The 25,154-nt window shown below is 38.7% G+C and overlaps 1 non-coding gene across 1 annotated transcript; it reads right to left on the reverse strand.

Moving 5' to 3' along the window:
- Positions 1-13,018: 13,018 nt before the first annotated feature.
- Positions 13,019-13,090, reverse strand: Trnag-ccc (transfer RNA glycine (anticodon CCC)). Its single transcript has one exon. It is a non-coding gene; the product is annotated as a tRNA-Gly (tRNA).
- Between the last annotated feature and the right edge of the window lie 12,064 nt (positions 13,091-25,154).

Below are 25,154 nucleotides of genomic sequence, written 5' to 3' on the forward strand. Positions count from 1 at the left end.
TACCTTCATTTTAGGAGTTTATGGGTTAAAGGAAAGATCTTATATAAGCTCTTCTCAGTTTGGTGATGAATAGACTTCACAGGACAGAAAGATACATTAATACCATCAATTATAATCTAAATTGCCATTTGAGACTTAGCCATGATAAGTAACCAAATGGAAATTTAAGGAAAACAAAATGAATTTTCAAAATTACATAGAGCTTTCTTATTCAAGTGAGGTTAATGTGAAAGTTCAGATTTAAACAAGTAAATAAGCATAAACAGGAAATCCGAATAAATCTACCAAGCAAACAGTACTTCCCTTATCATAAAAGAGTTTTTGACCAATAATATGTACATTATTTCTTTGGGTTTCAAATAGTACAGGCCAGTATAAAAGCAATCCTAAATCTCTTCAGAAATGAAAGTGTCATTAAGAAAAGGAAATTTTACAGAATTTATAAAGATTACAAGAAATGTTATTTCCATTGTTCTGAAATGTATCAAGTGATAGCTCCTACTTTAGAGGAAGAAGTCAAGGAATATTTCAAAACTTGGGGGCCGGGATCGTGGCTTAGTGGTAGAGCGCTTGCCCAGCATGTGTGAGGCACTGGGTTTGCTCCCTGGCACCACATAAAAATAAGCAAATAAAATAAAGGTAAGGAAAAAAATTGGACTTAAAAAAATATATTTCAAAACCTGTTCCACAATTTAAAGCTACAGAATAGGGGATGTGATAGTGCGATAACCATATCCCCTTTCACCTAGAATCAGCAACACTTGCTGTTTTACCATATTTGCTTTAGCTTCATGTCATGATTTGGATCTGGAAAGTCCCCCAAAGGCTCATATGTTGAAGTCTCAGTCCCCAGTGCAGCAATGGTACAGGTGATGGAAACCGTCAGACGAAAAGATACACAGAGAAAGGTCCAGAAGGGTCCCAAACACAGGACTTCTGTCCCCACGGAGCTGGGATGCACCACTCTCCCGGCACACAGGGGAAAATACCAGCCCCGAAGCCCTCCAGACCTTGGCCTTCAGCATTTTTGTGGAGGTCCCATTGTGCAGGCACAATTGATTGAAGAAACTCAGAAGTTCTGGAGGCAGGGCACAGCGAGCTGCATTTAATACCCACGAGAGGCCAATGAATGCTCAGATTTGAATCCAGGGACCTCGTCCAAATGTGGGGCACTTCCTTGCTCCCCTTTCTATGCTTCTGACCAACTACTACTCTACACCAGGGAATCTACTTGATTCCACATTAGAACCACTTAGCAAACCTTTGTAACATGAGGATGTCCCTTCTCTGAATCTCTAGGAGTGGGGCCCAACCATGAAAATATTGTTGGTAAACTTCCTAGGATACATCTGGGGCTTGAAATCTTTTTTTTTTTTTTTTGAACATTCCCCAGCTGGTCTCTTGATGTAGACTCTTTCCCTTTGGCCAATCTCAATTCCTGGAATCCACCCATGAACCCATTTCCCAGATTATCCAATACCTCCCTCATGTTATGCTGTTGATTGACTTCTGGACTCCCTGACTCAGTTTTTCTTGGTGAATAGTAATAGGAACATGACTCAGAAAGGCTCAGAACCCCATCCACCTTCTTTGCTTCATCTAAGGTTGGTACCTCCCAGAAAGTAGAGTTTTTGTGGACAACTCTTGGTTTACTTCCTGAGGGCTGCCTCCCTCTGCATTCTCTATGAAGCCTTGACTGCTGCCTCCAATGCTTACTGCTTTCCACTGACCCGCAGGGCCATTTTCCTACATCTGTCATCACTCTGCGTTTGTTTCAGTGTTTTTCCTCCCCTTTGTAGGGGAGGAATTTTCTTCAAACTTCATGAGTTGGAAACTTAGCCCTACAGCAGCACAGTTGAGATGGGACCTTCAGGAGTTGATTGAGTCCTGAGGGTTCTGCCTTTGTGAATGGGTTAACCCATTCATGGAGTCACGGATTAATGGGTTATTGTAGGAGTGACTTTTTAGAAAAGCAAGCTCTCTCTCTCTATGCCACACTGCTCTGTTTTTCCTTGTGATGCCCCCCACCATGTTATAATGCAGCAAGAAGGCCCTCACCAGATGCTGAAGAGATGCCAGTACTATGCTCTTGAACTTCCCAGCCTCTAGAACTACAAATAAACCTCTATTCTTTGTAAATTATCTGGTCTCAGGCACTTTGTTATAGCAACATAAAATAGACTAAAGACCTTCTTTTAGGCTGTAAACCATTTGAGAGAAGATAAATGTCTTTCTCAGACTTAGTCTTATATGATACCTAGATCATCTTGAGTATTTTTTTAAAGTTTGTAGAACAGAGTATCAACATGTCAGTGCTGACTATCCACATATTCTTCATCAGAATGCTAGCCTTCAGACTACGTCTGGGTTTTTTACTGCTCTTCTTGGGTTCTCTTAGCCAGTAACTTTGCGCAGCTGATCTCCTGATCCACAGTAAAACATTAGCTGTGGTCCCACCTCTTGTGTGGAGCACTTCCTAAGGATTCAAAACATCTTTATCTCCTCTTACCCCAGTTGAGTTAGAATAGGCACCCAGATGAAGAGACCAATTTTCTATGTACATGTATCAGTTATGCTCCTTTTCTATATGACAATATGATTCATTTTGACAAAATTCTAAAAGCATGGAACATAATTTGTTCTAATTCAGTCCCAAGTGTTTCCCTTCCCTCTACTCTGCTGATCTTTCTATTTACTTACAGGGTGTTTTATAATTAGTGTCTTGTGGATGAACATGATGGTGAGATTCACTGTGGTATACTCATATATGAACCTAGGAAAGTCAGATCAGATTCATTCCACTGTCTTTTCCTACCCCAACCCACTTCCCTTCCCTTCTCTTCATTCATTTGACCAGTCCACTGATCTTTTTTCTATTCTTTTTTTAATCCACCCCACCCCCTTATTTTGAATTATCTTCTGCATATCAGAGAACACATTTGACCTTAAACTTTGGGAAATGACTTATTTCACTTAGCCCGATAGTCTCCAGTTCCATGCAATTACCAGCATATGCCATAAAGTCATTCTTCTTTGTGGCTGAGTAATACTCCATTGTGTATATGTACCACAGTATCAATTCATCTGTGGAAAGGCACCTAGGTGGGCTCCTAGTTTGGCTCCTATTTTTCTATAAACATGTTAGTGCATCACTGTAGTATGCTGATTTTAAATCCCTTAGGGTATAAACTGAGACGTGAGATAGCTGGGTCATATGGCAAGAGTGGTTGCAGTCCCACCAGCATTGTATGAGTGTACCTTTTCCCTCACCCTCACCAATATTTATTGTTACTTGTGTTCTTGATAATTGCCATTCTGACTGGAGTGAGATGAAATTCAGTGTAGTTTTAATTTGCATTTATCTAATTGCTAGAGATGTTGAACATTTTTTCATACATTTCTTGACCACTTGTATTTCTTCTTTTAAGAAGTTTCTATTTAGTTTCTTCACCCATGTGTTGATTGGGTTATTTGGGTTTTTGGTGTTGAGGATTTTAGTTTTTTGTATATCCTGAATATTAATGCTCTATCTGAGGTGGCAAAGATTTTCTCTCATTCTGTAGGCTCTCTCTTCGTGCCCTTGTTTCCTTTGCCTGAAGAAGCTCTTAGATTTGATTCTTTCCCATTTATTGATTTTTTAAATTTTATGTGTATCACTTTAGGAGTCTTATTAAGAAAGCCAGTTTCCTGTGCCAACATGCTGCAGTGTTGGGCCTACATTTTATTCTAGCAGGTGCAGGGGTTCTGGTTTAATACCTAGGTGTCTGATCCACTTAGAGTTTGGTTTTGTGAAGAGTGGGAAATAGGGGTTAAATTTCATTCTACTACACATGGATTTCCAGTTTTCCCAGCACCATATATTAAAAAGGATATTTTTCTCCAATGTATGTTTATGGCACCTTTGTCTACTATGAGATAACTTTATTTATGTGGGTTTGTCTCTGTGTTTTCTATTCTATTCCATTGATCTTCATGCCTATGTTGGCACCAATACCTCGCCGTTTTTGTTACTATAGCTCTGAAGTATAATTTGAGGTCCAGTATTGTGATGGTGTGTGCTTTGCTTTTCTTGCTAAGGATTGCTTTGGTTATTCTAGGTCTCTTGCTTTTGCAAATGAATTTTATAACTGCTTTTTCTAGTTCTGTGAAGAATGTCATTAGAATTTTGATGGGAATTGCATTGAATCTGTATAGCACTCTGGGTAGTAGGGCCATTTTGACAATATTAAATATGCCTATCCAAGAACATGGGAGGTCTTGCCACCTCCTAAGGTCTTCTTGAATTTCATTCTTTAGAGTTCTATGGTTTTCACTGTAGAGGTCCTTCCCCTTTTGTTAGATTGATTCCCAAGTTTGTTTGTTTGTTTGTTTGTTTGTTTGTTTTCTTTTTTGAGGCTATTGTGAATGGAATAGTTTTCCTAATTTCTTTTTCAATGGATTCATCATTGGAGTCCACGAATATGTTTGGTTTTGTATCTGGCTCATGTGTGGTATTCATTTTATGAGTTGTAGACATTTTCTGGTTGAGTTTTTTTTGGGTCTCCTAAATATAGGATTATGTCATCAGCAAACAGAGATAGTTTGAGCTCTCTTTTCCTATTCAAATCCATTTAATTTCCTTCTTCTGGCTAATTGTTCTGCCTAGAATTTCAAGGACTGTTGAATAGGAGTAGTAAAAGTGGGCATCCCTGTCTCCTGTTTTTAGAGGAAATGCTTCCGTTTTTCTCCATTCAGAATAATGTTGGCCTTGGGTTTGTCATATACACCCTTTACAACGTTGATGTAAGGAACTTCTACCCCTAGTTTTTCTAGTGTTTTAAAGATGAGTGGGTACTGTACTTTGTCAAATTCTTTTTTTCCATATATTGAGATAATCATGTGATCTTTGTCTCTAAGTCTATTTACAAGGTGAATAACATTTCTGTATGTTAAACCAACCCTGCATCCCTGGGACGAAACCCATTCGATCATGATACACTGTTTTGTAATGTGTTTTCATGTGAGGTTTGCCTGTATTTTATTAAGAACTTTTGCATCTGTGTTCATCAGGGATATTGGTCTGAAGTTTTCCTTCCTTGATGTGTCTTTGTTGGGTTTTAGTATCAAGGTGATTCTAAAAACTTTATAGAATGAGTTTGGCAGTGCCCCCTCCTTTTCTATTTCATAAAATAATTTGAGGAGGGTTGGTATTAGTTCTTCTTTAAAGTTCTGATAGAAATCGGCTGAGAATCCATTCATCCTGAGCTTTTCTTTGTTGGAAAGCTTTTGGTGGCTGCTTCAATCTCATTATTTGAAATTGATCTTTTTAAGTTTTCTATATCCTCTTGGTTAGGTCATATGTCTGTAGGAATTTATCAGTATCTTCAAGATTTTCTAGCTTATTGAAGTACAAATTTTGAAAATAGTTTCAGCTGATCCTGTGGATTTTAGTAGTATCCATGGTAATATTTCCTTTTTCATCTTGGATTTTGATAATATTTTTTCTTCTTTTTTTGGTAGTTTGGCTAAAGTTTCATCAATTTTTTATCTTTTAAAAAAATCCACTCTTTGTCTTGCTGATCTTTTGTATCTTTTTTTTTTTAATCTCAATTTTGTTGGTTTGGGCTCTGATTTTAATTATTTCCTGTCTTTTACTGATTTGGGTGTTGGTTTATTCTTTTTATGTGGCCTTGGGATGTAATGCTAGATTATTTATTTGCTATCTTTCTATTCTTCTAAATGTATGAGATCAATCTATGAACTTTCCTCCTAGAACTGCCTTCATACTGTCCCAGAGGTTTTGATATGTTGTATCACTGTTGTCATTTACTTTTAAGAATTTATTTCTCCCCTGATTTCTTCTGCTATCCATTCATGTTCAAAAGATCATTATTTAATCTCCAGGTGTTAGAGTGGTTTCTGTTTTTTATCTCTATTTTCATTCCATTATGATCTGATAAAATGTGAGGTATTAGCTTTTTTTTTATTTAGCTTTATTTAGGTATTTAGTTTTTGGTTTGTTTTTTTTTTTTTTTTTTTTTTTGTATTTGCTAAGATTTGCTTTGTGACCTGAAATATGGTCTATTTTAGAAAATGTTGCATATGCTGATGAGAAGAAAGTGAATTCAGTTGTTCATGGATGAAATATTCTATAGATGCCTTGTAGGTCCATATTATTGTGTGTTTTAGTTTTATAGAAGTTTTATTTAGTTTTTGTTTGGATGATCTATCTAGAAGTTTGTTAAAGTTACCCAGTATTATTCCATTGTGGTCTATTTGATTCTTAATATTGAGAGGGGTCTGTTTGATGTACATAGATTCTCTGTTGTTTGGGGCATAAATATTTATGATCATTATATCTTTTTTGATGTATGATTCCCTTAAGCAGTATGAAATGACTTTCTTTGTGTCTTCTGATTAATCTAGGATTGAAATACACTTTATGTGATATGAAAATAAGAACCCTTCCTTATTTACAAGACTCTTAAGACTGGCATATTATTTTCCCATCATTTCACCTTCAGTCTGTGGATGTCTTTGCCTGTGAGATGAGTCTCTTGCAGACAGCACATTGTTGGGTACTGTTTTTTAATCCAATCTGCCAACCTATGTCTTTTGATTGAAGATTATAGGCTGTTTACATTCAGTGTTATTATTGGGAGGTGATTTATTATTGCTTGCCATTTTTATTTACTTCTAATGTTTAAGTTGGACTTGATTCTACCATAATTGACTACTGAAGTATAATTTCTCTGTATGCTGGTTTTCATTTCTTCTTCATAAAATATTTTATTGACTCTGTCTTGTAGTGCAGTCTTTCTTACTGTGAATTCCTTTAGCTTTTGTTTATAATGGAAAATTTTTATTTTATCTTCAATTTTGAAGCTTAATTTTGCTTGGTAAATCATTCTTCACTAGCATCCGTTTTCTTTCAGAGATTGGTATGTTATTCCAGGCCCTCCTGGCTTTTAAGGTCTGCGTTGAGAAATCCATTGAAATTGGATTGGTTTACCTCTAAATGTAATCAGTCATTTTTTTCTTTTGCAGCTTTTAAAATTCTATCCTTATTTTGTCTGTTAGGCATTTTCATACTAATGTGTCTTGGAATGAATCTTTGGTAATTTTGTATATTTGGAGTCCTCTATGCCTCTTGTATTTGAGTTTTCATTTCATTCTTAATGTTTGGAAAATTTTCTGATATTATTTCATTAAAAAGATTGTGAATTCCTTTATTTGTATTTTAGAACCTTCATCTATCCCAGTGAATCTTAAATTGGCCTTTTAATGTTATCCCAGATTTCCCAAATAATCTGTTCCTGGTCTCTTAACAGCATCTCTTTATGCTCAACTTTATTTTCAAGAATATACTTTGTCCTCAAGGTCTGAAAATATCTTCAAAGTGGTCTAATCTATTGGTGATGCTTTCCATTGTTTTTTAGTTTGGTTTATTGATTATTTCATTTCAAGGATTTCCATTTTGTTCCTTTTCAAAATCTCTCTTTATTAAAGTGATTGTTCACTTCCTGTATTTTCTCTCTTATTTCACTCTTTACATCTTCTTTTAGCCCATAGGAAAGTTCAACTATGAACTTTTGAAATTCCTTCTCTGACATTTCCTCCACTGTAGTACCAATGAAGTCTGTTGCTGAAGCATCATAAGCTGCTTGGGATGGCTCATTCCCTTGCTTTTTCATATTGTTTGTATGTCTGCCCATCTATCAGTATAATCCTGATCTCTTCTATTAACCCAAAGCTCTTAAGAAAATGAAACTCACAAAGTACTTTGGGTGAATATCAAGATAATGATATTTTAAGTCAATATGTGACCTCTGCTGATCCCATTATTAGCACCACTTTAAGAGATGCCAGTGAGCTCTATTTACTATGATCACTTCAGAGCCAAGCCTCATTCTATTCAACCTTATAATAAAAAAAAAAAGTTGTTGCAATTGTTCTCTAAGTTTCCTCAAATTCAGGTATAAACCTCTAATAAAGTTCTGGACTAGGTAAAAAAATATATATATATATATGTGTGTGTGTATTTAAATTTAATAAACTTACTATGTAACCTTAATGAGGCCTAAAAGGGAAAAGGAAGAAAGCTTTGGCAAAAAAAGGAGAGGAAAAAAGAAGATATAAAAGAACAATTTATACCAAGGTAGAAAGGAGAAATAAATGATTGGTATTTGAGATCAGCATCAGATAATGCAAAAGGATAAGGAGCAGGTATAACCTAGAGCTAGTAAAACAAAGACAGGAAGATTGATTCTAATTAATGCTTTAAACCATTAGATGAAATACATTCAAATGGGTTGAAGGTACAATGTTAGCTATTGGGTCATTCAAGTTAAGGAGTTATTTATATGATCAAAGTTGTTTATAGTATGCCATGTCTAGGTGAAGAAAATTCTTTTAGAATCTTGGTTTGGATTTTGTTGTGGGTTTGACATTTAGCAGCTGTTCATAGGTCTTTGGCTGTGGCTCTCTCCTGAGTTGCCGGGGCATAGGAGACAATTCCCTATTTGCTATGAACCTCCTACTTGCAGCTTCTGGTTTGTCAGCTCAGGGGCCTGCAGCTGACTGCTGAGAGGGTGCAGTGTTGTGGGTTGGCTGTTTCTATTATGTGCAGTAGTTCAAGATGCAGGCTCTCGGGGGTGATTGCCATGGGTCAATGTGTACCTGCTCCCCTCTGCAGGATCCTTTACGCAGTGGTGAAGATCCTGTGGGCTGTCCGTGAGTGCAGGAATTCTGGTTGTGGGTTTTCTGTGGGTGTTCTATGGTGCATAAGTCTTCGCTGCTCTCTGAGGTACTGTCGCGAAGGGTCTCCAGTGGTTGTCTAGACTCTGGTTTCCACTGACCCAAATTGTGAGTGGTGAGTGTTGATTCCCTCTGTTTACTAAGTCTGATGTGAGGTCCTGCAAGTATCCAAACAATGCCTTGTCGCTTGCCAATTGTGACCACGGGTCAGGCTCCCCACCCCCCATAAAGATGGGATCAGCCCCTTCCTGCTGTGTAGACTTGTGTAATTTCCTACTGGGTCTCTCTCACTGAATATTCAGATAGTACTTCTTTCTGGCATGGCCCCACTAGGCCAGGGGCTTTTTCTTCCCATGGGGCCTGCCCCTCATGACAGTGGCCAGAGCCTGGTAACTCTGGTAACTCTGCTTTCCTTTGTTGGGGGCCAAAGTTGCTTTTTTTTGCTGTCTCTGAGGTGAGCAGGCAGGTGGACACTGCACAGAGCTTTCTGCTATAGCCTGGGTCACAGAGGCTGAGCAGGGCTGGGTGTACTTCCCAACTCAGGTCCCCACCAGCCTGTTCCCCTGTTCACAATGCAGGGAGGACGGGGTGGGGTGGGGGGGGATCAGAAATTTTTAGCTGGTCCTTCTAAAAGCTTTTCTGGCCAGACTCTTAAAAGGTCCCACTGCAGGGGCCCTTCCCTCTGGTTTAGTTTGCAGTCATCTGGGTGTGGGAAGACCCTCCTGGTTTAAGGGGGTGACTCGTCTGCTGAGGGCCCCACAAGATGACTGCAGACCCCAGCTCAGCTTTCTCTTCACAATTTGGTTTTAAGCTGTTGGCACTGTTTTAAGGAGCCTGCTGTTATCACAGCGCTTCAAATTGTGTCTGGGTTTCCAACTGTTTTTAAGTGGGTGACCTTAAGAGATTGTCCACTGCCCCCCTTCTCTCTCTGGTGCCCCTCCCCCCTTTCATCCCCAGACTCTTGAGTTGTTTTTTTTCCTACTCTGCTCACCTGCCTTCCAGTCTTTCCAGGCCCCAGACTGTGCGATATTGAGTTTTAGAGCATTTATTTTATCACCCACCTCTCAGTTCAGCTTTTCCCTGGCTGCCTCTTTCTGTGCTGGGAGGAGATGGGGACTTGCTGCCTATCCCCAGTTCTGTTTTCTCCTTCCTAAAACACCTAACGCTGTGCACACACGGTTCTCAACCCACAGGCAGATGATCCTTTAACTCCTTTTCAAAAAATAAAGTAACATCATAGAATGACCATCTTTTCTTTTCCTGAGACCCCATTAAGCGTTTTTCAGTAACTAGGATCCATGCTTACCAGTAAGATTATTAGATCTAGAAAATTAGGACAGTCTTCTCTGTATTTTAACAAAATTCTATTTGATGGGAAGAATTCCATAAGTGGATGCCTATTTTAAGTTAATTCATCACTTGCTTTCAAAATATTACTTTTTTACAAGTATGCCATTGGTCAGATTAAGGGCTCCTTCTCATTGCAGGGAAAAAGCTAGAATCCATTTTATTTCTTTAAGTGAGTTGGTCTTTGCACATCCTAGTGACTCACAAATGAAACAGACCAGCCCTGAGGTCACTGTCTGGCAGGACTCCCAATGGCACCCACAGGTTCCTGGTGAAATGGCTCTATCTTGTGCAGCCAAAGGAGGCACCAGTGAGCTTCGGTAAGCACAGAGGTATCAGTAGACACCTTTATGAAGCAGGTAGATACAGCTCTAACCCACACTGACAGCAGCCAGGCACTCAAGAACCAGAATACACACACACACACACACACACACACACACACACACACACAGCTTATCCAAATAAGTAGCTAAGAGCCAATCAAGTTCTTTCATTTCAAGCCTAGCATAGTCTAAATTCAAAGTGCCCTGCTAAATCGTATCAACCAGCTTTGTAGCGAAAACCTTCAGGTTTTAATTACTTTAAGGGAAAAAGTCTGGTATCCAAAGGAAGTCTCATTACAAGCTAGCATTTGTTTGGGGGTGGGAGAAGGCCCAGGAATGAGGCTGTCTTGGGGATCCCTGACCAAATCAAATCTCTCTTCATCCTTCAGAGTGACGAGACTGGTGATCCACATAATTAATATGAGCTCACACAGAAGTAAACACGAAACAATTAAACAGGAAGCCTTTAACCAGGCAGCACACAGGTGGGGTGGGGGCAGAGCGTGGGAATTAATGGGTAACAGAGTCTGAGAAGCAGGGAGTATATTGTCTGTCATTCTGAAGCCAACTTCTGTTTCTTGCCTAAAACCAAATAGGTTTTAAAACGTTTGTCTCCACAACATCACAGGCAAGGTGGTTTGCAGCAAGTATTATACAGAAAATATTTACATTCTGGTAGTGACAGCCTGGTCAGCAATATGTAAGATAGCAAACAGAAAAACAGTGTTGTAATAAAAATAATAGTTGAATAGTCTATACTCATGAAGACTAAACTTGGAGGAACAGCAAATAGAAAACTAGTAGTGGCAAGAGGGAATGAGGGTAGGGGGTCCTTATCTACGTTTGAGATCCTAATGGGTATCAAGCCCCATGCTGAGTGCAGGGAACATGCTATCTCATTTAACAATAAGAATAGCATCAAAGGTCAACTCTCTAATATCGTCACAAAAATATTATTATTTTTGCAGAACATACAGGGTTACTAAATGGGAAATATTAAGCAACTGAAGCTCTAGATAGGGAAGAGTCTCATTTCCAAAAGATAAATTACACTGAAAGAGGAGAACACGTAATACCTACAGAATCTCTTGCTTAAAGCCTGTTGGTCTAGAAATTATTAAATTATGCTTGCTTTTCTTTTAATGTTTCAATTATGATATAAAGATAAAAGGAAAAAAATAAAATCTACTCTGCAGTTTTCTGCATTGGGAAAACAAGTTCTGATAGGATGTAAGAGTTATGGTCGGATGTTACCCGTGGGCCCCACGCAGTTCAGACTTCATTTGCAATAAGTCTGCAATAGTCGAAGTTCAAATTCCAACTGCAGAGCTTGACTGTGGGCTATGGGAAAACACAGGAGCCACCATCACCCTCAGGTGAGCCAGAGAGGAGTCCAGTCTTTCCTTGCCTGAGAAAGGAAGATTCACACCTTTGGCAGAGAACTGAAGACAGTGAGTAATACTGTATTTTAGGAACCTCAAAAGAAACACCCAAACCCCTTTGGCTGTTGTGTCTCATCGTCTCCTGGAACTTCTTCTATTACATCATATTTAAAAAAAAAAAAAAGTCAGGCAAGACCGAGCACATGGAGAAGAGGCAGCTGGTAATTTTGCTATTGTTCTAAAACACAGCCTTTGAGGAAGGTACTGAATCATAACCCCACTTCACAGGTGAGGACACACAAATTAGCTGAGGCTGACTTCTTCAATAGGAAATAGCACAGGCAGGAGTTGAACCCAGGTAATTTAAGTCTCGTGTGTAAATTAAACCAAATTTGGCCTGGGGAGGCCTCTGTACCGGGTCCTTAAGTAAATGCAACCTAACTTGCCACACAGAGAGTGTACTTTTGTAACAATGGCTAAGTCTCAACCAATCACAGAAGCTGAGCTTGTCAGTCACAGGCAGCCCTGTGTTGAAACTGTGTTCCAATAAGGCAAGTACTTCAAACTTGTTCTGGTTCTCAGACCTGCTCCATTTGTGAATGCTTTGCTTAATTAAACTCTATTAAAATGATTTGAAGTTTTCTTTTAACACATGTATGTGTTCTTTGCATTTCCCCACCCTGGCATGTAGGTGGGATCGGTCAGATATGGATGACTGGCGCTCCATAGCGAGTCCAGAAGCCACAAGCCAATGGAAAATCAGACAGTGAAACACAGGACTCAGGCAGCAATTCCCAGCTAACATTACAGCTGACGGTCAATTAGGAAAGGAATGTTCCTTACTACCAGAACCATGTGGAGGAATGCATTCCTTCCTGAAACTTCAGAATTTCCAGCTAATCTTTTATCATCATTATTATTATTACTGTTTTATTATTATTTTCATTATTATTATATTATTTATTAATAAAGATCGATTCTTATACCTGAACCAGGTAGACCAAATTGACGTTTCCCTTCAAGATCCTACTGCACATGCTACAGATACTAACTAACTTTCTAGAAATGGGCTGAACACAATTAAACAATAAGCCCTTTGGGTTTAATGCTGATTAGGAGCCCACTTTCCTAACCCTAACTGGAAGTTCTCATGAAGAAAATGACCTAAGGTGAAATCACTACTACTATGAGTTATTTTTTTTTTTTCCTTTTCTTCTTTTTTTTTTTTGGTGGTGCTGGGGATTGAACCCAGGGCCTTGTGCATGGGAGGCAAGCACTCTACCAACTGAGCTATATCCCAAGCCCAGCGGGGATAGGAAGTACAGCAGAATAAATTAGACACTAGTATTGCTGCATTGGTCATACAGTCATATGTATATGACTGTATGACCAATGTGATTCTGCAACCTGTACACTCAGAAAAATGAGAAATTATACCCCATTTGATTCAAATGTATGATATGTCAAGATTATTGTACTGTCATGTGTAACTAATTAAAACAAATTTAAAAATTTTTTAAAAAGAAATCACTGCTACTATGTTTTGAATTTCATTTTCATGTTTTCTTAATCGACATATAAAAATGCATGCACTTCTAAGGTATGGTGTGATCATTCAATATATGTATACAATGTGTAGGGATCAAATCAAGGCAATTATCATTTCCCTGACCTTACACATTTAATATTTCACTGGGAACTTTCCAAATCCTTTCTTGTTCTTCATCATGAAGTACGGTCACCCTTTTGTGCTATGGAACATTAGGATTCATTCCTCCTGATTTTTGTACCTGTCATTCACTCTCCCTTCATTCTTCTTCCCTGTATTCCTTGCAGCCTCCACTAACCCTTCTTCTACTCTCTACTTCTATGAAATTAGCATTTCTACCTTCCACGTGCAGAACCTGTCTTCCTGTGCCTGACCTATTTCACTCAACATCTCCCAGCTTCATCCATGTTACCACAAACGACAGGATTTCATTCTTTTTGTGGCTAAACAATATTGTTTGGTATAGATAGCATGTTTTCTTTATCCATTCATCTGCTGATACCTCAGTTGATTTCATATCTCTGCTACTGTGAATAGTGCTGCAATCATTGTAACAATTCAGGTATCTCTTTGATATATTGATACATCCCTGAATATATACCCAGTAATGGGACAGTTGGATCATACGGTAGTTCCACTTTTAGTATTTAGACTTCTGTCTGAGAGAAGATCTGAAATCTATTTTCCCTCAGTAAATGCCTGTGTTTCCACATTCTTATATTTTCTCATTTCGTTAATAATAAAGGTGTAAAAGGGGGGTAGAAGATAACCTCAATTAACTTAGAAAAGCTCAATACAAATGTAGAAAGCTGGATGGAATCTTCTCATGTAGCTTGCATGCTTCAAGGTCATTATCTTTGCTCCAAAATTAAGAAAGCATGTTTTATTGTCTGAAACAAATACAACTAATTCTTAAACTATAAAACAGCTTTAAAGCCATTTCAAAGGCTTGACAAGTTTAACCAAACTTCTTCAAACTCTTCTGTCACCCAAAGAGCATGCAACACAACAGGGGAACAAAATGTGTATAAAATGATTCATTCAATAAGTGCAATTGGCAAGACCCTTAATCCACCACCTCCCAGCGCTGGGGCACACCCTCCCAACAACGCAGATGAGAAACAGGAACAACGTGGAGAGGTTTTGTTCATGCAACACATCTGTTCCCTGAGTTGGATCTTGTTTTAGACTTGGGCATATAACAAGTTTTGATTCTCTTTATGCGCAGTGACAGCAGTGCAATGAATGTTGTTTGACCGTGAATTGTGTAAATACATAGACATGTTGATTTGGGAAGAGAAAACAAAGCATGTGAAAATTGGCAAAATACCCATTTCAAGAATTATAGATACTCCTCTTAAGGCAAGCACTCCTCTGGCAGACCACCCACGAGACACCATTAAAATCTAAACAACATGATAAAGAGACAATGTTCTCCAGCCAGTACGATTCCTGAAAGTATTAACTTTAAAAAGCCCTTAGCTTAATCCAGTGACCTTAAAATATCTCCTGAATCTGCAGACCCTTTTGTGTACTTAATGGAGATCCCCTTTCATACATAACATACATGAAGTGAACTGGGAGAATTAGAAAAAGCTACTAATAGTACTAGTTGCTAATATTTGCAGGGCACTTTCTATACACGAAACAAAAGTGTTATAGTACTACCTAATGTAATCCCATCATCAGCCCTAAAAAATAAATATTAAATGAAATATGTACACATTTATCAGATAAAGCAAGCCTAGGATACTGAATAAATTGAATTAAGTCAAGTAGCAAGATTCAAACTCAGACTCCTCTGATTCTGGGACATTTTTCTTTTCACTATAATGTCATGACATGTAGTATTTCTCCTACAGTAGGTATAATTAGCTTGCCATGAATCAAATTCATTATTAACAATAAAAAGAAAAACATATCCCCAAAATAAGGATTCAATTCCCAGACGAAATTTCAATGACATAATATACCAAGGAAACAAATAAGCAATTAAATTGGGCAAATGTGCACTTAATTTAAAAGAGGAAAACATCCAAGAATAATTCAAAATAAATCTCTTAAACAATGAAGAAGTAATGGGTAGAGTGATCTGAGTGTTTTCTTTCTTTGGAGTGAATTCTCTGCAGAAGTCAGAAGTCTACCTGCTCTAAAGAGAGTCTAATTAAATATGGAGAAATGCTCTTTGCTCCTGTATTTCCTTGATGATCCTGGCTGCTTGTGATCATGCATCTTGCTTTCCATCTGCATTTAGTATCTGAATGACTCAGGCTTCTTTACATTGTATCATTAATTCCTCTTTATATTCTTACCTCCTTTGTACCTCTTTGTAAGTCCCATATGCTTTGCACATAATAAGTGTTCAAATAACTTGGTTGAATTCAGGGGAAGACTTTGGCCACTGAGATTTGGACTCACCAAATCTGACTAAAGGGTAGCATAATGTTTATGATTACCTCTGCAACCTTCAAGTCTTTTTGCAATGCAACTTGTATTTTCAGCAGGAAATAGCCAACACTTTGTAACAGACCCCATCCCTTTGTTCCTTAAAGGAAGCTCATTGTATTTGCAAGCAACAGGTGCAAGTGAGTATGAATTATATATGAAGTGCATTTCTTAATAGTTGTATTTCATTTTAATTTGTACCATGCAAAAATTCACCCAGGACCCTCTAAGCAGCACAGCAGATTATGTGATCCACTGCAATCTGGGAAAGACTATGACAGGATCAGTGGAGAAAGAACAGTGGAAACTTTACCATAAAGAATAAATAAGGGTGGGCACTCAGCTCAGTGGTAGAGCATTTGCCTGGCATGTGCAATGCCCCGGTTCCATTGCTAGCACCACAAAAAAAAAAAAAAAAAAACAAGGAATAAATCAGAGCCACTAGGAAAAATTAAAATAAAACAGGCCAAAAAAAAAGAGGAAGGATGAGTGGAATGGAACAAGACTTTAAGATGTGTAAGTTAAGATTTAAGATGATCTATAAACATTTATTGAGTGACTGAAGGAATGAATGCATAAAATCAGGGCCCCTGCGCTTCAGTGCACTTGAGAGAGCAGACGCATAATGACAGGACAGTAAAAGGGGACTGAAGGTCAGAGTTAAGAGGCACTTAAGGGATACAATTAAGCCGAAGCAAGCAAATGTTGTGTGGGAGCCGTGCAGAAAAACTGAACATTGTGTTGTGTTGCCTTTGAAAACTCCCAAGAAGTTTTGGCCAATGCTGGAGACCAAGCAATGTACCAAAGAGAGATGGCCACGCTGTGCCTCTCAGAATCATCCAGGTGTCTGGGTGGCAAAGGGTGCACCGCTCAGCAAACTCTTCCACCAGCTGTCTCGATGTGTGCATCCTGAAGCTGCCAAACTGCACAGGAATGGCCTTGGCCTCTGCAGACGCACAGGCGCAGTGAGCCTCTGACTACCCAGATGTGCTGTGTTTGCACAGTATTCACGGTGGCTAGAGGGCAGCTAACTTCCTCCTAGGACGCTGGGTGCACCAGCTGCTGGTGACTGCTCCAGAATCAGATAGGTTCTGCCCTGTAGTTCTTAAATGTTGCCTGCTTTTGAAAGGCACAGCCTCCAAATAATGCAGGAACTAACATGTTTGCAGAGGAAATGCTCTTGCAATATGAAAACGAGCAGCTGGATATCCAACTGTGTAAAGAAATACAGAGGGCTCTTCTTTTCCTCCAATGGATATTACTCACCCGGGTTTTATAGAGTCGAAAGCATATGCTTAAGTATAATTACTCAACAACTCAGACCCATTTCCACATCACAACCAAATAAATAGGATATTCAGTTCCACCTAGGTGGTGACTATGTGACTCTTTTGCCTGGGTAGTCCTGATGAATACTATAAACCATGGGCTGTGGAGGTAACATTTTAAAATCAATTTGTAAAATGAAATGTTTAATGCATACAAATGATGTTTAACACTATATATGGAGCAGATAAAACAAATGCCAAATAGCATCATTCAGATTAAGAAAGAACTTCATCAGTACAATCCAAGTCCTGCCCACCCCTCCTCGTTTGTAGTCCCTGCAAGTAGCTAAATAATTTAAGAGGTCCAGTGCAAAATGCTGAGTTCCTTTTTCAGAATTACTAAGAATTTCAAGATGACATCAGCAGAACATGAAACCATCCCAGGGTCCTTCTATATGCAAGGCCTTGTGAAACAGGTCACAGACCCATGAAATGAGACCTAGGAATCCCCTTTGTGACCATCCAGATAGAAACTGCTACACTAAACTTTCTAGACATAAATTCCATACTTCTAGTTGGCTTTACTGCGCATATTGTAATTAAATATAGCATGTTTGAAATTTATGAACATGCTATAAATCTAGTGTCATGTTTCTGAGATATGTTTATACATGTTGATCTATGAGGTTGTCATTCATTTATTTTCATTGCTTATACCAATTATTAATGCATCACAGTGCATTAATGAATATTTCCCAATTGAAGAACGTACACACTGTGTACAATTGCCTGGTTTGTTTCTATAAGAGACAACAATTCTAAAGACATTTTTGCACATCTAGTACACATGCTCAGAATGCCGTATGATCTAAGTGTGCTTTTTATAAACAACATAGAACTGCATTTGGTTTTGTTACTGCCTTGACAGTCTGTCTTATTACTTCTGAAATTGGTCCACTTATATTTACTGTGAACACCAATTTGGATTCATTTCTAACCTTTTCTCCTGTGTTCTATCTTTCTTTGCCTTGTTACTTTTCTCCCCCTCCCTCCCTCCCTCCCTCTCTCTCCCCCTCTCTCTCTCTCTCCCTCTCTCTCTCTCCCTCTCTCTTTCCTAAGTTAGGTTGATTTTTATTGCAACTTTTCTCTGCTACTTTAATTTTTTTTCCATTCTGCCCCTCAGACCAAAGTCTCAGGTTAATTATCTTAATGTCTCCCAACCAAACAAGGAAGAATGAGAGACTGTTCTAGCTCTTGCCACCCTGCTCCAAACTTACAAGCTGTTGTCCTTCAGTATTTTGGATCTTGCTGATTCTTTTACTCCACAGCATAGACACTGTTGCTATTACTTGATATTCTCAGTGATTACTTATTCATTTCTTTGTTCATGTTTCTTCTTGTGTTTTAGACACTGCATCTAGAGCCACTTATATATCTCCAGCAGTATAGATTTCAGAAGCTTATTGAATCAGTTTTAAAGCAGTAAGCACACAGTTTTAATTTATCTATAAATATATTTTGTATTGGTTCTTGAAATCCAGTTTCTTCTTGCTAAACAATTTAGGATTGACAGCTACTATAGCTCAACATATTGCTATTAGTTGAATGGTTGTTCCTCTCGTCTCCTTGAATAATTTTGGTGAAAGACCTCTACAATGAAAACTACAAAACACTAAAGAAAGAAACTGAAGAAGACCTTAGAATATGGAGAGATCTTCCAGGCTTTTGGATAGGCAGAATTAATATTGTCAAAATGGCCATACCACCAAAAGTGTTATAGAGATTTAATGCAATTCTTACTAAAATCCCAATGACATTCTTCATAGAAATAGAAAAGGCAATCATGAAATTCATTTGGAAAAATAAGAAACCCAGAATAGCCAAAGCAATCCTTAGCATGAAGAGTGAAGCGTCACAACTACACTACAGAGTCATCATAACAAAAATGGCATAGTATTAGTACTAAAACAGATACATAAACCAGTGGTACAGAATAGAAGACACAGAGACAAACCCACATAAATACGGTTATCTCATACTAGACAAAAGCATCAAAAACATACATTGGAGGAAAAAAAAATGCCTCTTCAACAAACGGTGCTGGGAACACTGGAAATCCATATGTAGCAAAATGAAATTGAACTTCTATCTTTCACTCTGTACAAAACTCAGCTAAAAGTGGATCACAGACTTGGGCACTAGAACAGAGACCCTGTGCCTAATAGAAGAAAAAGTAGGCCCAAATCTTTATTATGTCAGCTTCCTTAACAAGACTCTTAAAGTAAGAAGTAAAATCAATAATCAATAAATGGGATGGATTCAAACTAAAAAAAAACTTCTTCTCAGCAAAGGAATCAATAACATGAAGAGAGAGCCTACAGAATGGGAAAAGATCCTTACCATACGTACAACAGATAAAGATATATAAAGAACTCAAAAACCTTAACACCAAAAAAACCAAATAACCCAATCAATAAATGGGCTAAGGAGCTGGACAGACACTTCACAATTAATAAATACAACTGATCAACAAACTTATGAAAAAATGTTCATCATCTCTAGTGATTAGAGAAATGCAAATGAAAACTACTCTTAAGATTCCATCTCACTCCAGTCAGAACGCAAATTACGAAGAATATAAGCAACAAGAAGTGTTGGTGAGGATGTGGGGGGAAAGGTACACTCGTACATTGCTAATGGGCCTGCAAATTGGTACAGCCCTATGGAAAGCAGTATGAAGATTTCTCAGAAAACTTGGGATGGAACGACCATTTGAGCCAGTTTTCCCACTCCTCAGTTTATATCCAAAGGACTTAAAGTCAGCATACTACAGTGATTATATCAACTCAATTCACAATAGCTAAATTATGGAACCAATATAGATGACCTTCAATAGATGAATGGATAAAGAAAATGTGGTACATATACACAATGAAATATTACTCAGCTTTAAAGAAAAATGAAATTATGGCATTTGCAGGTAAAAGGATGGAGCTGGACAATATCATGCTGAACGAAATATGCCAAATCCAGAAAATCAAAGGCCGAATGTTTTCTCTGATAAGTGGATGCTGATCCATAAGAGAGGGGGGACTTTGGATTGTTTAGAGGGGAGTGAATGGAGGGGAGGGTTTGTGGAGTAGGAAGAACAGTGGAATGAGATGGACATTATTACCCTATATACACATATGATTACACTACAGGTGTGACTCTGCACCATGTATAGCCAAAGGAAGGAGAAGGTGTGCTCCATTTGTGTACAATGTGTCAAAATGCATTCTACTATCATGTATAACTCATTAGAACAAACTTTTAAAATAAAAAAAAAATCTCTTTGTGGTTGATATTGCTCAGTGTCACTGTAAGGGATATAAGGGCAGATTATCATTCATTTTTCTTGGTTGGAATAAATTATGTATCTCATCTCTGATTCAAATCAGAAAACACCTTAGTCACTATCTATGTGAATATTACCTCTCTGCATTCTCTGTTATCCTCTGGAAATCAAATTGTAAATGCTACATCTTATTATATCCTCTATGTCTCATATGCTCCATTTTCTGTTGTCAGTCTCCTTGTCTTTGGGCTATATTCTGGTTTATTTCTCCACATTTATCTTCCTACTTACTGATTCTCCCTTTGTCTGTGTCAAATTACTGCTACATTATTCATGTCATTTTACTACAGCAAATATAGTTTTAATTTTTTTTTAATTATGGTTTTAATTTTTAATATCATTTTAATTTTTAACTAGAAAGTTAAAGAGGTATGTGGCTATTGCTCCAAGTTGAGCACTTGACCCTGGTACCAAAGGAAAACTTCTGGGGCCTGGGTTGCTGAGAAATGGGGCCACCTGACTATCCTATTTGTCCTCGATTCACCCAGGAAGGAAGGACACATCGATCATGTCCTGATGGTGCTAGGTCTCTTGTCTCATACTGTACCAGTAAGTAGGTTGTGAAGGGGTAACTTTTGCACGGTGTTAGCATAGCCCATGGTTCTTTTGCTCCTGCTTTCACTTTTCAACAGGCAACAGAATCAGATTGCTCAAAAATCCAGCTGGTGCTTAAAAAAAAGGGGGGGGATCTGATCTTTGGTGAGGTCTGGACAGATACAAATGGGTGCTTAAAGATGGAAATGTAGAGTTTGACCCAGCAAAGAAATGAAGAGGAGGAAGAAGAAAAAAATTAAGATGGGAATATGACCTCTCAGTTGACTGAGTCCTGAGTCTGGGTGTCAGGAAGTGTGTAATGGAGCCATTAAACTTAAAACATCCAGGCATGGGCTTTCCCAGAAAACTCTCTGTAATCCCAGATTGTGTGTTGGGGCATGTCTTATAATCTCTTTTAGACACATAGCATACATAACATAAATCTGAGATAAATGATACTCCTTAGTATCCTCTTTGATATTTATTTGTACTCTACGCTGAGACACAGCTTCCCAACTACACTTTGAACAGTCGTGCCAAAGAATGAATGTTTTATAAGAAACCTCCAGGGACTGCTTTATAATTCCTTCATGGGGAGAGAAGGCCCATCTCCGAAGAGGCAGTTTAATAAGATGGTTTGGTTGTTGTAAAGAGCCATCAATTTTATTATTTGTGACACAAATGGAAACTTTCTAAGTCAATTATGTTCTGACATGAAGGAGTCTAGTTAAGACATCGGATTGTAAGGCTAAGGCACACGCAACTGCACCAGCTTTGAAACTGGACTCCCTGCTTAGTTGTTCACCAAAATGTTTAGATCAACTTTACTACTTTTCAACTCTCTGCAGACAAGTGGCATGGATGCATGACAGGCCTCGGAAGTGGTCTCAGAACCAATCAAAGGCTGACACAAATCCAGGCAACGTTCAGGGAGCCCAAGCCCCCGCTTCAGGACGAAATGAAGCATTTACCACAAAGACCGTGATATTACTGAAGGAAAAAATGGATGACCGACCTATGGAAGACAGTGAAAAACTTAAACCATAATAAAATCACTGCTCCTGTTACAGCAGCAGTCCCCAGAGAATCAATAAGCAATCTGGTTTCCAGAGAATATGAATCCCACTTGCCAAAGAGAATTAGAGGGACCAATTCCTTTCTGAGGTTATTCTCTCTACCCTGGTCTCTGCTCATCCAGGATCCAGCCATTGCACAAAGATCATTTCCCTCTCCTCCACCAAATCCCACTCACAGCTCCTTTGACTTCCGGTAGGTAGCACATAGGACAGAGTTCCATTTGTGTTCGCACCTTGAATTCTGAAGCTCAGAATCCGCCTTTGCTATTCATTCTTGCGTTAAAATGAAGCCACTCAGAACACTTCCCAGTGATCCCAAAACTGGCTGACATGCCACACCTCATTTACGAGTTTAACAACTCAGTGATGTCACTGAGAAAAATAACGTCACTGTTAGCTCACGGTGTGTTGGGCACCTAGGAGATGGTTGGCAAATCACAAGTTGAATTGGTTTCAGTTTTTGACAAAGAAATGAAAGTTCAAAGATGTTTTTGAGTTTATACTCAAAAATGAAGGAGCAGCAAAATCAAGTCTGAGCACACATCCAGGCCTTCTGGCTCTTAGTCCAAGGCTCTTCCCATTGCCAGGGCTGCCTTGCTTTTACACACTATGCACACACCCAAGCACGTGGACACTTGCACGCAGCGTACCTCCTAGATGGAAATCTCTCACCACCTCATTGAAATTGTGCTGCAGCTTGAAAAACCAGGAAGAACCGGCTCTTTAGTGCACCCACAGAGAGGCTTGCAAGTCAATGGTTTGGGGATTTAAGCAGAAGAAATACCTATTCTGTGACAATAAACATGCCTCATTATTCTGTGAGGTAATTTAAGTAAACCACAATCAAACAAGTCCTCTTTTCCTTTCTTAAAGCCTTGTTGTGCCTACTAAAAAGATGACCCATTAAGATGAAGAAAAATGGCAAAATAAATAACCCACAAGCTACCTAAAATGAAGACATGAAGAAAGTCAAGAGAAATCAGAGGATGCCTGGCACACTGTTCCCCATGCCCATCTGGGAGAATTCTGACTTCTTCCGCAATCCTGTGTGCATAACTACTGTGGGAACAGTTGGAGACCATGAAAGGAAGTGTCCTTGCTCCAAACACTGAGCAGAAAATTGAGAGGGCCATGGGGACCTTACAGGACAAGGATGATCTCGACAATGTCTCAAGCCTCCAGATGCCCAGTCTGTGCACCCACAGCAAATAGCTGCCCCAGGGAGTAATCCTTAAATCACAAAGGAGTCACCCCACTACAGTGCTGATGCAGCAGGCACTCATATCCCCAGATTCCAACATTTGCTGGTGACACACACATCATGTCTCTGCAAGAATGCACCCAGAGTAGCCAATCCCACCAGTTATCTCGGAGTTTCTCCTGTTCTTATCACCCCATGCAATGCAAGGTGGGAATTTTAAAAATGTGACCTGAAAGGAGCTAGTTAAATCAATTAGTTATCACAGTCCTTGAATTACCTGGGGCGTGCACAGTGAGCAAGGTCAGAGAGGAATGACCTCTCTGTGTCACAGGAGTACCACCAACCTCGAGTTCAGAATCAGGATTTCCATTAGGTGCTCTTAGGGTGACCTGACTGCTGCCATATGCGGTTAACTTTCCCAGAAGAAATCAATCAATTAAAACTATCTATAGAGGAACCAAGCATTAAAATTATTTCATCATAATTTACACAGTAATCTTGGAAGTACCTAAATAAAAAGAAGCTTGTCTTTTTCTCATAAATATAGAAAATTTAAAACTCATTTTATTATAGGAAATATCTGATATTATCTGAGTAGTAAGGATTTATTGACTCCAACTTGTATCTTTCAGTAAGAACTTATAAACTTGTAAGATTGTACTTTGGTAGTAGACAGTTTTTACACTTGGATATACTTATTAATAAGCATATTGCTATATAAAGTACTAAGGTGATCCTTTATCTCATTCATTCTTCACATCCCCATGGGGGGGGGGGGTACCAGGTATTGAACTCAGGGGTGTCCCACCACTAAGCCTCATCCCTAGCCCTATTTTGTATTTTATTTAGGGACAGGGTCTCACTGAGTTGCTTAGCACCTCGCTGTTGCTGAGGCTGGCTTTGAACTCGCAATCCTCCTGCCTCAGTCTCCCAAGCCACTGGGATTACAGATGGTGTGCCACCACTCCCTGCACAACATCCCTATTTTAATGCTCTGTTTTAAATTATTTTGTCAATATTTAAATTTTTAAAATTTTTTAAATTTTGAGTTATTCCCATTTGAATCTTAAACAAGCTTAAGAGGCTTTCCCAAGGGCCTGCAAGTCAGTTTGTGACAGAAACACTCCAGATGTAAATCCTATATTCTCATTTTGCAATTAATGGAGGTGCAAACGGCATCCACATCTTCTGACCCAAATCCAGCCTTCTTCCCCAGCAGCACAGCTGTCAAATTAAAAATAGTTCTGCTAGAGGGTCACAGGTGAAAATGACCACAGAAGGTCATTTTGCATACAAGTACTTTTTAGTTGTACAGAAATTTACCTAATTTTAACCATGTAAGGGTTAGAGGCAGTAGAGAAATACAAATACCTTCTAGGCAGATTTGGAGTTAAATATTAGATACTTATGCAGGGTTTCTGAACAGCAGTGCTACTAAAATTTGGGGCCAGATATTTCTTGTGCACAGAGGTAACAGAGACAACCCGATGTTTTATACTTTGCTGCATCTCTGGACTGTCCTCAGTAGATCCCAATGGTGACAACCATAACTGTCTCCAGGCATTGTCTCCAATCATCCCAGTGAGAACCATAGACTTAGAGGAAGTCTGAGGTTTCATTTTTTTTTCTGTACCTGAAAGGACTTCTCCTTTTTTTCTTGATTATAAAATTCACTGAGAAATGTTCCAAACCTAGATGGAATTCAAGAACAAACTGTTTTCCCCACTGAGTGTGAAAGAATTGCCTCAATACGTACCACCAGCAGGGACTACCTTGCAGTTAACGGTGAATTCCCTGTCCTTCAAGGTTTTCCATCACTGATGGGACATTCACCAGCGACTGTGTCTTGATGACACAAAAGCACGCTATGAATAGTAACACAGATAGGAGATA

This window comes from Marmota flaviventris, chromosome 6 (genome assembly GCF_047511675.1).
Source record: "Marmota flaviventris isolate mMarFla1 chromosome 6, mMarFla1.hap1, whole genome shotgun sequence".
In the NCBI taxonomy this organism is placed as follows: domain Eukaryota; kingdom Metazoa; phylum Chordata; class Mammalia; order Rodentia; family Sciuridae; genus Marmota; species Marmota flaviventris.